We start from the raw sequence: 12,985 nt of genomic DNA, 5'->3' as shown, positions 1-12,985 counted from the left end.
TCTTCTCCCACTCTTGACACACTGATCGCAACACTGCAGAAGAAATGCTAGCACAGGCTTCCAGTATCCATTGTTTCAGAATCTGCACATCTCATATCTTCACAGCATAGATAATTGCCTTATGATGTGAGATGTGCAGCATATATATGGAAAAAATAAAGTTGGATCCAAAATGTCCACTTTCAAAATGGCTGCCATGGTCACCACCCATCTTGAAAAGTTTTCCCCCTCCCATATACTAATGTGCCACAAACAGGAAGTTGATATCACCAACCATTCCCATTTTATTTAGGTGTATCCATATAAATTGTCCACCGTGTATACACATAAAACTAGGAAATCAACCTAAGGAAGGAGAAACCTACTTGCTAGATTTTTTTCCTTTAATTTCATTTGTAATGAAATATTCATATTAAAATGTGACTTATGATTCAATACAGGAATACAGGACTAAATCCAAGACAGTAAGTTCAAATGAGATTGCAATAGCCGTGTCAAAACCAATAATATTCAGACTGATTACAAAGTGGCTAGCGCTTAGGTTGTGAGTGTAGCATGCTACCACCCCGACGACAACCCTTGAAAGAAGCTTAGGTGAAATGGGGGCAGCGGGGTGGTAGCCTGCTACACAACCTAAGCACTAGCCACTTTTTAAGTACGCTTCCAAACTATCTTTGGGACTTTATGTTTGATTTGAGTGACGCAATGTGTGATTTACTAACAGTGATTATATTAATTAAGAAATTAGTGAAGTCCATTGGTCTTTGATATAAAAATGCACTTGCTTACTACTTAGATCATTTTGACCTGCTGACTCCTTTCCTTTTTGGTTTTATATTGGTATTTTCATGAAAAACTAAGTGGTATTCTTATACCCAGCTCAAAACTAAGTATACTATATGTATCTAAGCTTACTTCCAATATTCACAAGCATGTGTTTTGCATACCTTTTCAATTATGCATTTCCTTAGATCCATTTAGATACTTTTTACAATTATTTAATCAATCTGAATATTATTGGCTTTGACCTGGCTATTGCAATTTCATTTGGATTTACTATCTTGGATTTAGTCCTGTCTCCTTATAATATACATTTCATGTTGTACTTGCATTTCTATCTAAGTGTACTTGGCTACTTTTAATTTTCCTGCTTGATTCATAAGTCTTTTTTTAATATGAAGATTTCATTAAATATTCAATAAAAAAAACCTAGCAAGTAGGTCTCTCCTTCCCTAGGATCGATTTCCTGGGTTTGTGTGTATATATCTGTTACTATGATAGACTAATCGTTCCCATACTTTGAATAGACGGTGTTAAGGAACATAAGTCTAAACTACATCAGCTTCAGCAGGCAGATCAATCAGCGAAGCAGTTTTGCTGCAAGTTCTGTAGGTGGTCCATGGATACTAGTGTAATGACCCTGCACTACGAAGTCAATTTTGTCAGGGGCTGTCTGAAAAAGGTAAAATATGCTTTTGTCTTGTATTAGACCCTGGTTTCCCTGGAGGCTATCATGTCTTCAGCGATCTGTGTAGACTGCTGACTTAAGGTACCTTCACACTAAAGGTACCGTCACACAGACAGCTCTCCAGCGACCAACGATGCCGAGGTCCCTGGGTAACCAGGGTAAACATCGGGTTGCTAAGCGCAGGGCCGCGCTTAGTAACCCGATGTTTACCCTGGTTAGTAGTGTAAAATGTAAAAAAACAAACAGTACATACTCACCTTCGCGTCCCCCGGCGTCCGCTTCCTGCACTGACTGAGCGCTGGTCCTAACAGCAGAGCGGTGACGTCACCGCTGTGCTGTGCTTTCACTTTACGGCCGGCGCTCAGTCAGTGCAGGAAGTGGACGCCGGGGGACGCGAAGGTGAGTATGTACTGTTTTTTTACATTTTACACTGGTAACCAGGGTAAACATCGGGTTACTAAGCGCGGCCCTGCGCTTAGTAACCCGATATTTACCCTGGTTACCACTGTAAAACATCGCTGGTATCGTTGCATTTGCTGTCAAACACAACGATACATGGCGATCTGACTACCAAATAAAGTTCTGAACTTTAACCAACGACCAGCGATATCACAGTAGGATCCTGATCGCTGCTGCCTGTCAAACTCAACGATATCGCTATCCAGGACGCTGCAACGTCACGGATCGCTAGCGATATCGTTTAGTGTGAAGGTACCTTAAGAGAAAGAGACAAAAGGTGACACCTTACTTTTCATCGAACTATGTGTCTAAAGTACCCAGACCTGAGGCCATTGAGGAATCAATGCAGTTGGATTGCAACAAGTTACAGCAGTCATTCAGCAGCTAGGAAAAAAGGGGAGTGTTTTTTTGTGGGAGGTTGGGTCATTTAGTTGGCATCTGCTCATCAGTATGTTACCACAAACAACCACCAAAAAACTAAGAAGCTCGGGTTACATGGAGGTTAGCAACCTGGGTGCATATATCTCCTCCATTAATAGGTTGCAATCCTTTTTTTTTCTCCAAAATCATTGTGGGTGGGAGAGAGGTATCTATTTCTGCCTTTCTGGACAGTGGGCAGGGCAAAATTTGATTGACACCCAATTCTTCCAGACACAGGGCCTTATTTCTCATGAGTCGTGAAGACCTGTTCCAATAATCGCAATAGATTCTGTACTCTTGAGACAGGGGCATTTCGCTCAGGTCATTCAGTATGTATGTCTTCAGGTAGGGGCCATGTACACTGAATAAATCAAAGGTCATGTGTTAAAGGACTTGCCCTCCCCAGTGGTTCTAAGCCTACCTTGGCAGATGTTACACAATCCTGTTGTGGACTGGCAGACACGGAAGTTAATGAAGTGGGGCAATTGTTGTCAAAATAACTGCATGTGCATTTATTTATCCATGGTAACTTCCAGGTCTGTACCGCCATATTTGTCTGATTATGAGGATGTGTTTTCGGAACAAGGGTGTCAAGAACTACCACCTTACCATCCTTATGATTGCGTAGTGATTTTGGTTCCTGGAGCTAAGTTGCCTAAGAGCAGGTTATATAATATTTCTTGTCCTGAGAGACTTTCCATGAAAAATTAGATTACGGAGAGCTTAGCAAAGGACATATCTGACCCTCTTCATCTCCAGTGGCAGCAGGATTATTCTTTGTGAAGAAATAAGATGAGGCCTGCAGCCTTGCTTGTATTTCAGGGAATTAAATCGGATCATTGTTCAGGAGGCATATTCACTCCCTCTTATTCCAGATCTCTTTAATCAGATTATCAGGGCATTGTTGTTTTCCAAACTGGACCTTAGGGGGGCCTATGATCACATCCACATTAAGCAGGGGGATGAGTGTAAGACAGCTTTTAATAAGTCATAAATTCTTGATAAGCAATTTTTCAACACTTTGTAAATCACATTTTCCATCACCTGGTAGGTAGATTTGTAGTAGTCTACCTGGATGACATATTGATTTATTTACCAGACCTCGAGTCAAATCAGATCTTGTTAGGCAGGTTTTATAAATACTTGAGGGCAATTAATTATACAGTGGGGAAAAAAGTATTTTGTCAGCCCCCAATTGGCACACACTATTGGTGGCATGTTGGCCCATTCCTCCAAGCAGATTCCTCTAGAGCAGTGATGTTTTGGGCCTGTCACTGGGCATCACGGACTTTCAACTCCTTCCAATTTTTTCTATGGGGTTGAGATCTGGAGACTAGCTAGGCCACTCCATGACCTTCATATGCTTCTTATGAAGCCACTCCTTTGATGCCCTGGTGGTGTTCTTGGGATCATTATCATGCTGAAAGACCCTTCCATATTTCATCTTCAATGCCCTTGCTGATGGAAGGAGGTTTGCACTCAAAATCTCACGATACATGGCCCCATTCATTCTTTCATGTACATGGATCAGTCCCCCTAGTCCCTTTGTAGAGAAACAGCCCCAAAGCATGATGTTGCCACCCCCACGCTTCACAGTAGGTATGGTGTTCTTTGGATGCAACTCAGCATTCTGTCTCCCCCAAACACGACGAGTTTTGTTTCTACCAAACAACTCTACTTTGGTTTCATTAGACCATATGACTTTCTCCCAATAGTCTTCTGGATAATCCAAATGCTCTCTAGCAAACTTCAGATGGACCCGGACATGTACTGGCTTAAACACGGGGACATGTCTGGCACTGTAGTGTTATGACCCCAATGGCAGAGGGTCTCTGCAATAAATACCAAGTCTGCAAACACAAAAAACCAGCTCACAGGGCAGTGGTAACTGGGCTGACCGTATATCTAATACTAACACCACAAATAGCAGCAGCCGGGGAACGTGCCTACGTTGGTTCTAGACGTCTCGCGCCAGCCGGAGAACTAACAAACCCTAGAAGGGAAAAGAAGACCTTTCTTGCCTCCAGAGAAAAGACCCCAAAAGTTGGATACAAGCCCCCAACAAATAATAACGGTGAGGTAAGAAGAAAAGACAAACGTAAGAATGAACTAGGTATTTAGCAAAGAGAGGCCCACTGACTAATAGCAGAATATAGTAAGATGACTTATACGGTCAGCAAAAACCCTATCAAAAATATCCACGCTGGATATTCAAGAACCCCGAACCGTCTAACGGCCCGGGGGGAGAATACCAGCCCCCTAGAGCTTCCAGCAAAATCAGGAATCATATTTAGTACAAGCTGGACAAAAAATAAGAGCAATACAAATAACCAAAAAACAAGGAAGCAGGACTTAGCTTAATTTTGCATGAACCAGGACCAGCAGACAGGAGCAAACAGAAAGAACTGATTACAATGATGCCAGGCACCAGACTAAGAATTCAGGAAGTTCATATAGCAACACCCCTGGACTAACGACCCAGGTGGGTGCCAAACTAGGGAAAGACAATCTCAGAGTCATACCACTAGTGACCACAAGAGGGAGCCAAAAAAGTCTAATTCACAACAGTACCCCCCCTTTAAGGAGGGGTCACCGAACCCTCACCAAGACCACCAGGCAATCAGGATGAGCAGCGTGAAAGGCACGAACTAAATCGGCCGCATGCACATCAGAGGCAACCACCCAGGAATTATCCTCCTGACCATAGCCCTTCCACTTGACCAGATACTGAAGCCTCCGTCTGGAGAGACGAGAATCCAAGATTTTCTCCACCACGTACTCCAACTCGCCCTCAACCAACACCGGAGCAGGAGGCTCAACAGAGGGAACCACAGGTACAACGTACCGCCGCAACAAAGACCTATGGAACACGTTGTGAATGGCAAACGACACCGGAAGATCCAAGCGAAAGGACACAGGATTAAGGATTTCCAATATCTTGTAAGGACCGATGAAGCGAGGCTTGAATTTAGGAGAGGAGACCTTCATAGGAACAAATCGAGAAGACAGCCTTACCAAATCCCCAACACGAAGTCGGGGACCCACACCGCGGCGGCGGTTGGCAAAACGCTGAGCCTTCTCCTGTGACAACTTCAAGTTGTCCACCACATGATTCCAAATCTGCTGCAACCTATCCACCACGGAATCTACCCCAGGACAGTCAGAAGGCTCCACATGTCCCGAGGAAAAACGAGGATGGAAACCAGAGTTGCAGAAAAATGGCGAGACCAAAGTAGCAGAACTAGCCCGATTATTAAGGGCAAACTCAGCCAACGGCAAGAAGGTCACCCAATCATCCTGATCCGCAGAAACAAAACACCTCAAATAAGCCTCCAAAGTTTGATTAGTTCGCTCCGTTTGTCCATTAGTCTGAGGATGAAAGGCAGACGAAAACGACAAATCAATGCCCATCTTAGCACAAAAGGATCGCCAGAACCTGGAAACAAACTGGGATCCTCTGTCAGACACGATATTCTCAGGAATGCCATGTAAACGAACCACATTCTGAAAGAACAAAGGAACCAGATCGGAAGAGGAAGGCAGCTTAGGCAAAGATACCAAATGGACCATCTTGGAAAAGCGATCACATACCACCCAGATGACAGACATGCCCTGAGACACCGGAAAATCTGAAATTAAATCCATGGAAATGTGTGTCCAAGGCCTCTTCGGGACAGGCAAGGGCAAGAGCAACCCGCTGGCACGAGAACAGCAAGGCTTAGCTCGAGCACAAGTCCCACAGGACTGCACAAATGACCGCACATCCCGCGACAAGGAAGGCCACCAAAAGGACCTAGCCACCAAATCTCTGGTGCCAAAAATTCCCGGATGCCCTGCCAACACCGAGGAATGAACCTCGGAAATGACTCTGCTGGTCCATTTAACAGGAACAAACAGTCTGTCAGGTGGACAAGAGTCAGGTCTACCAGCCTGAAATCTCTGCAATACACGTCGCAAATCCGGAGAAATGGCTGACAAGATTACTCCCTCTTTAAGAATACCAACTGGTTCTGCGACTCCAGGAGAGTCAGGCACAAAGCTCCTTGAAAGAGCATCAGCCTTCACATTCTTTGAACCTGGTAAATACGAGACCACAAAGTCAAAACGGGAGAAAAACAATGACCAACGGGCCTGTCTAGGATTCGGGCGTTTAGCAGACTCGAGATACATCAGATTTTTGTGATCAGTCAAGACCACCACACGATGCTTAGCACCCTCGAGCCAATGACGCCACTCCTCAAATGCCCACTTCATGGCCAGCAACTCCCGATTGCCAACATCATAATTCCGCTCAGCAGGCGAAAACTTCCTAGAGAAAAAAGCACATGGTCTCATTACAGAGCAACCAGGGCCTCTCTGCGACAAAACGGCCCCTGCCCCAATCTCCGAAGCATCCACTTCAACCTGAAAGGGAAGTGAGACATCAGGCTGGCACAAAACAGGCGCTGAAGTAAACCGGCGCTTCAACTCTTGGAAAGCCTCCACGGCTGCAGGAGCCCAGTTAGCAACATCAGAACCTTTCTTGGTCATATCCGTCATAGGTTTAACAACGCTAGAAAAATTAGCGATAAAACGACGGTAGAAGTTAGCAAAGCCCAAGAACTTCTGAAGACTCTTAACTGACGTGGGTTGAGTCCAATCATGAATAGCTCGGACCTTGACTGGGTCCATCTCCACCGCAGAAGGGGAGAAAATAAAACCCAAAAAGGGAACCTTTTGTACTCCAAAGAGACACTTTGAGCCCTTAACAAACAAAGCATTCTCACGCAAAACCTGAAACACCATCCTGACCTGCTCTACATGCGAGTCCCAATCATCAGAAAAAAAACAGAATATCATCCAGATAAACAATCATAAATTTATCCAGATACTTCCAGAAAATATCATACATAAAGGACTGAAACACTGAAGGAGCATTAGAGAGCCCAAAAGGCATCACCAAGTACTCAAAATGACCTTCGGGCATATTAAATGCAGTTTTCCATTCATCTCCTTGCTTAATGCGCACAAGGTTGTACGCACCACGAAGATCTATCTTGGTGAACCACTTGGCACCTTTAATCCGGGCAAACAAGTCCGACAACAGAGGCAAAGGATACTGAAATTTAACAGTGATTTTATTCAGAAGCCGATAGTCAATACAAGGTCTCAAAGATCCGTCCTTCTTGGCCACAAAAAAGAATCCCGCACCAAGAGGGGAAGAGGATGGACGGATATGCCCCTTCTCCAGAGATTCCTTGATATACGAACGCATTGTGGTATGCTCAGGTACAGACAGATTAAATAATCTTCCCTTAGGAAATTTACTACCCGGAATCAAATCTATAGCTCAGTCACAGTCCCTATGAGGAGGAAGAGCACTGGACCTGGACTCGCTGAATACATCCTGATAATCAGACGAATACTCAGGAACTTCCGAAGGAGTAGAGGAAGCAATAGACACCGGTGGGGAATCACCATGAATTCCCTGACAGCCCCAACTTGACACAGACATTGCCTTCCAATCCAAGACTGGATTATGGGTCTGTAACCATGGCAGACCCAAAACAACCAAATCATGCATTTTATGCAGAACAAGAAAACGAATCACCTCCCGATGCTCAGGAGTCATGCACATGGTTACCTGTGTCCAGAACTGTGGTTTATTTTCCGCCAATGGCGTAGCATCAATACCTCTAAGAGGGATAGGATTTACCAATGGCTCAAGAACAAAACCACAGCGCTTGGCAAACGACAGATCCATAAGACTCAGGGCAGCACCTGAATCCACAAACGCCATAACAGGGTAGGAAGACAATGAGCAAATTAAAGTCACAGACAAAATAAATTTAGGTTGCAAATTACCAATGGCGACAGGGCTAACAACCCTTGTAAGGCGTTTAGAGCATGCTGATATAACATGTGTAGAATCACCACAGTAAAAACACAACCCATTCTGCCGTCTATGATTTTTCCGTTCATTTCTAGTCTGAATTCTATCACATTGCATTAAATCAGGTGTTTGTTCAGACAACACCACCAGAGGATTAGCAGTTTTGCGCTCCCGCAAACGCCGGTCAATTTGAATAGCCAGCGCCATGGAATCATTCAGACTTGTAGGAATGGAGAAACCCACCATCACATTCTTAATGGCTTCAGAAAGGCCATTTCTGAAATTTGCGGCCAGAGCACACTCATTCCACTGAGTAAGCACGGACCATTTCCGAAATTTTTGGCAATACACTTCAGCTTCATCCTGGCCCTGAGAAATAGCCAGCAAGGCTTTTTCTGCCTGAATTTCAAGATTGGGTTCCTCGTAAAGCAATCCGAGTGCCAGAAAAAACGCATCAATATTCGCCAATGCCGGATCTCCTGGCGCTAGCGAGAAAGCCCAATCCTGAGGGTCGCCCCGCAAGAAAGAGATAACAATTTTAACTTGCTGAGCTGAGTCTCCAGACGAACGGAGTCTCAGAGAAAGAAACAATTTACAATTATTCCTGAAATTCCTAAACTTAAATCGATCTCCAGAGAACAGTTCAGGAATAGGTATTTTAGGTTCAGACATAGGACTACTGGTAACAAAATCTTGTATGCCCTGCACACGAGCAGCAAGCTGATCCACACTTGTAATCAGAGTCTGGACATTCATGTCTGCAGCAAGCTTAAGCCACTCAGAGGTAAAGGGGAGGAAGAAAGAGAGGAAAAAAAAAAAACTCAGAATTTCCTTTCTTATTATCCCACTTCTGCAATGCATTAAACATTCAACTTTGGCCTGGCATACTGTTATGACCCCAATGGCAGAGGGTCTCTGCAATAAATACCAAGTCTGCAAACACAAAAAACCAGCTCATAGGGCAGTGGTAACTGGGCTGACCGTATATCTAATCCTAACACCACAAATAGCAGCAGCCGGGGAACGTGCCTACGTTGGTTCTAGACGTCTCGCGCCAGCCGGAGAACTAACTAACCCTAGAAGGGAAAAGAAGACCTTTCTTGCCTCCAGAGAAAAGACCCCAAAAGTTGGATACAAGCCCCCAACAAATAATAACGGTGAGGTAAGAAGAAAAGACAAACGTAAGAATGAACTAGGTATTTAGCAAAGAGAGGCCCACTGACTAATAGCAGAATATAGTAAGATGACTTATACGGTCAGCAAAAACCCTATCAAAAATATCCACGCTGGATATTCAAGAACCCCCGAACCGTCTAACGGCCCGGGGGGAGAATACCAGCCCCCTAGAGCTTCCAGCAAAATCAGGAATCACATTTAGTACAAGCTGGACAAAAAATAAGAGCAATACAAATAACCAAAAAACAAGGAAGCAGGACTTAGCTTAATTTTGCATGAACCAGGACCAGCAGACAGGAGCAAACAGAAAGGACTGATTACAATGATGCCAGGCACCAGACTAAGAATTCAGGAAGTTCATATAGCAACACCCCTGGACTAACGACCCAGGTGGGTGCCAAACTAGGGAAAGACAATCTCAGAGTCATACCACTAGTGACCACAAGAGGGAGCCAAAAAAGTCTAATTCACAACACTGTAGTATCTGAGTCCCTGGCAGCATAGCATGTTATTGACGGTAGCCTTTGTTACGGTGGTCCCAGCTCTATGCAAGTCATTCACTAGGTCCCCCTGTGTGGTTCTGAGATTTTTGCTCACCGTTCTTGTGATCATTTTGACCCCTTGGGGTGAGATCTTGTGTGGAGCCCCAGATCAAGGGAGATTATCAGTGGTCTTGAATGTCTTCCATTTTCTTATTATTGCTCCCACAGTTGATTTCATTGCACCATGCTGCTTGCCTATTGTAGATTCAGTCTTCCCAGCCTGGTGCAGGGCTACAATTTTGTTTCTGTGTCTTTTGACAGCTCTTTGGTATTCACCATAGTGAAGTTTTGAGTGTGACTGTTTGAGGTTGTGGACAGGTGTCTTTTATACTGATAACAAGTTCAAACAGGTGCCATTACTACAGGTAATGAGTGGAGGACATAGGAACCTCTTAAAGAAGAAATTGCACGTCTGTGAGTGCCAGAAATCTTGCATATTTTAGGTGACCAAATACTTTTTTTCTACAATAATTTCCTAAATAAATGTTGTCAAATCAGACAAGGTGATTTTCTGGATTTGTTTTATAATTTTGACTCTCATTATTGTGGTCTACCTTTGATATCAGTTACAGGCCTATCACATCTGTTTAAGTGGGAGAACTGGCACAATTGGTGGCTGACTAAATAATTTTTTCCCCACTGTATGTCAAACCAGAGAAACGTATGTTCTCAGTTCAGGAGATCCATTTTCTGGGGTATTTATTGTCATCCACCAGATTTTGCATGGATCCAACGAAAGTCCAGGCGTTACTGGATTGGGAGCATCCTAAATACGTAAACATTTTACACATTTTACAAAGGTTTTTACAGTTCACCAATTATTACTGTAAGCTAATTAAGAATTTTTGTTAGTGGCAAAACCACTGACAGATATGACTTGGAAAAGGATAGACTTTTCTAAATGGTCCAGTCCAGCCAGTGAGGCATGCAATACTTTAAAGAGATGTTTTGCTCCTCCACTGATTCAGCCTGACATCACTCAGCCTTTCATTGTAGAAGTTGATGCATCAGAGGTGGGGTCCGAAGCTGTATTGTCACATGGTTCATCCCAAGTAAATGATGTTCATGTGTATACTTATCAAAGAAACTCTCATACGCCAAAAGAGAAACTGTGACATTGGTAATAGGGAACTTTTGGTAATAAAGTGGACCTTTGAGGAGTGGAGTCTTTTTTTGTCACAAAATCACAAAAATCTCTTTTATTTGGAATCTGCCAAAGGTCTGACACTTAGACAAGCAAGATGGTCATTATTCTTTACCAGATTCAATGTTGTTGTGACTTACAGACCAGGGGATAGGAACATTAAGGCGGATGCTATATCTCATTGTTTTCTGGGGGGAGGAAGTATTTGCAAGCTGGGTCTTATAATGCAGAAAAGTGTAGTTATCGTAATGTGTGTTCAGATCTGGAGAAGGAGGTCCTAGAGGCTCAGAAGTACGCCCCTGCTGCCTTTCCTTCAGGTATACTGTTGGTCACTGTAAACCTACGTCTTAAAGTTTTGAGTGAACATAATGATTTGGTCTTGGTTGGGCATTTTCATAGTAAAGCCACCACAGATCTTCTTACTCATCATTTTTGGTGGTCTAACATGCACCATGATGTCCGGGAATATGTAGCTGCCTGCATTACTTGCACACATTCTACGACCCCACATACTCATCCATCTGGGGCTCTTCAATCTTTGGCGATTTCCTGTATACCATGAACTCATTTATCTGTAGTTTTCATCACCGATCCAACCACATCAGCGGGTTACACTGTAATATTGGTGTAGGTGGATAAGTTCAGCAAGCTGGCTCATTTCATCGCACTACATGCTTTACCAAAATTTAAGACTTTGGCGCAAATGTTTATTAAATAAATCATGAGATTACATGGGATTCCATCTGATATTGTTTCTGACAGGGGTGTACAATTTATTTCCAAATTTTGGAAATACATTTTTGCTTGCTTGAGGATTCGTCTTTCATTTTCATCTGTCTTTCATCCACAGACTAATGGGCAAACTGAGCGAGTGAACCAAAAGCTTAATATATTTCTTAGGTTCTTTGTGTCAGAGAATCAGGAGGATTGGGTTTCTTATTTAACCCTAGCTGAGTTTGTCGAGAATAACCCGTGTCATTAATCTACTGGCAAGTCGCCGTTCTTCAGGGTATATGGTTTTTGTTCCTCAATTCTGCTCTTTTAGTAGGAATCATTCTTCAGGAGTACCTGAGGAGGAATGGTTTTCTTTATCTATTTCATCAGTGTGGCAAGGTATTCTTAATAACTTAAGGAGGATGGGGTCCAAATATAGGAGTATGGCTGGCTGATCAGAAATGCTTGGTTTGTCTGGACCTGAGTGTTGCTGATTTGATGTGGCTGTTCTTAAAGAATTTTAATTTGAAGATTCGTTCTTGGAAATTGGATCCCAGGTTCATCACCCTCTATAAAATAGTTGCCGTCATTAATCCAGTAGCGTTTCCCCTTGCTTTACCATCTACTTTCAAGATTTATAATGTGTTTCACCAATCACATCTCAAGAAATATATTGCTTCCTCTGAGCCATCGTTACCACCACCGTCACCAGTCATTGTTGATGGGAATATGGATCTGAATTTTCAGATAGTGAAGATTAAGAGAGGGGGTACTGTCATGGGGATTCCATGACAGAGAGGCACCAGAAGATATCAGCGTTTGGCTTTACAAACTCCTGCACTGAGCTCTCCAACTTAGATTGTCTCAGCTGTTCTGTGTTGGATACTCCCCTTTGCTATATTTGCTTGCTACTGGCACTTGCAAATTGCCATTGATAGTTCTTATTGTCTGGCTAGGAGCTGGAGGTGAAGTTCGTGTTTAACGTAAGTTTTCAAGAGTTGCTCAGGAGGTTGTCGCATGGAGTTTGTGTGTTCATCCTCATCCTCTCTTATTTGGTTTCACCTTCTTATAATTCCCCTGTGTTCTGCTTTGTTGTTTGGTGAGTGTATTTTGTATGATTGTAGTTTTCATTTAACCTTGTTTAGTGTTATCCAAAACACTTTGGCCTCACACCTCTCTGGATGAGAGAG

At 43.4% G+C, this 12,985-nt stretch overlaps 1 protein-coding gene across 2 annotated transcripts in view; it reads right to left on the bottom strand.

The window, feature by feature from the left end:
- The window catches only part of MGAT4C (MGAT4 family member C), a 393,337-nt gene that overhangs the window by 168,846 nt on the left and 211,506 nt on the right, over nt 1-12,985 (bottom strand). The window lies entirely within an intron of this gene.

This window comes from Ranitomeya variabilis, chromosome 5 (assembly GCF_051348905.1).
Source record: "Ranitomeya variabilis isolate aRanVar5 chromosome 5, aRanVar5.hap1, whole genome shotgun sequence".
Classification (NCBI taxonomy): Eukaryota; Metazoa; Chordata; class Amphibia; order Anura; family Dendrobatidae; genus Ranitomeya; species Ranitomeya variabilis.
This window is presented reverse-complemented; position numbering and strand designations above follow the sequence as displayed.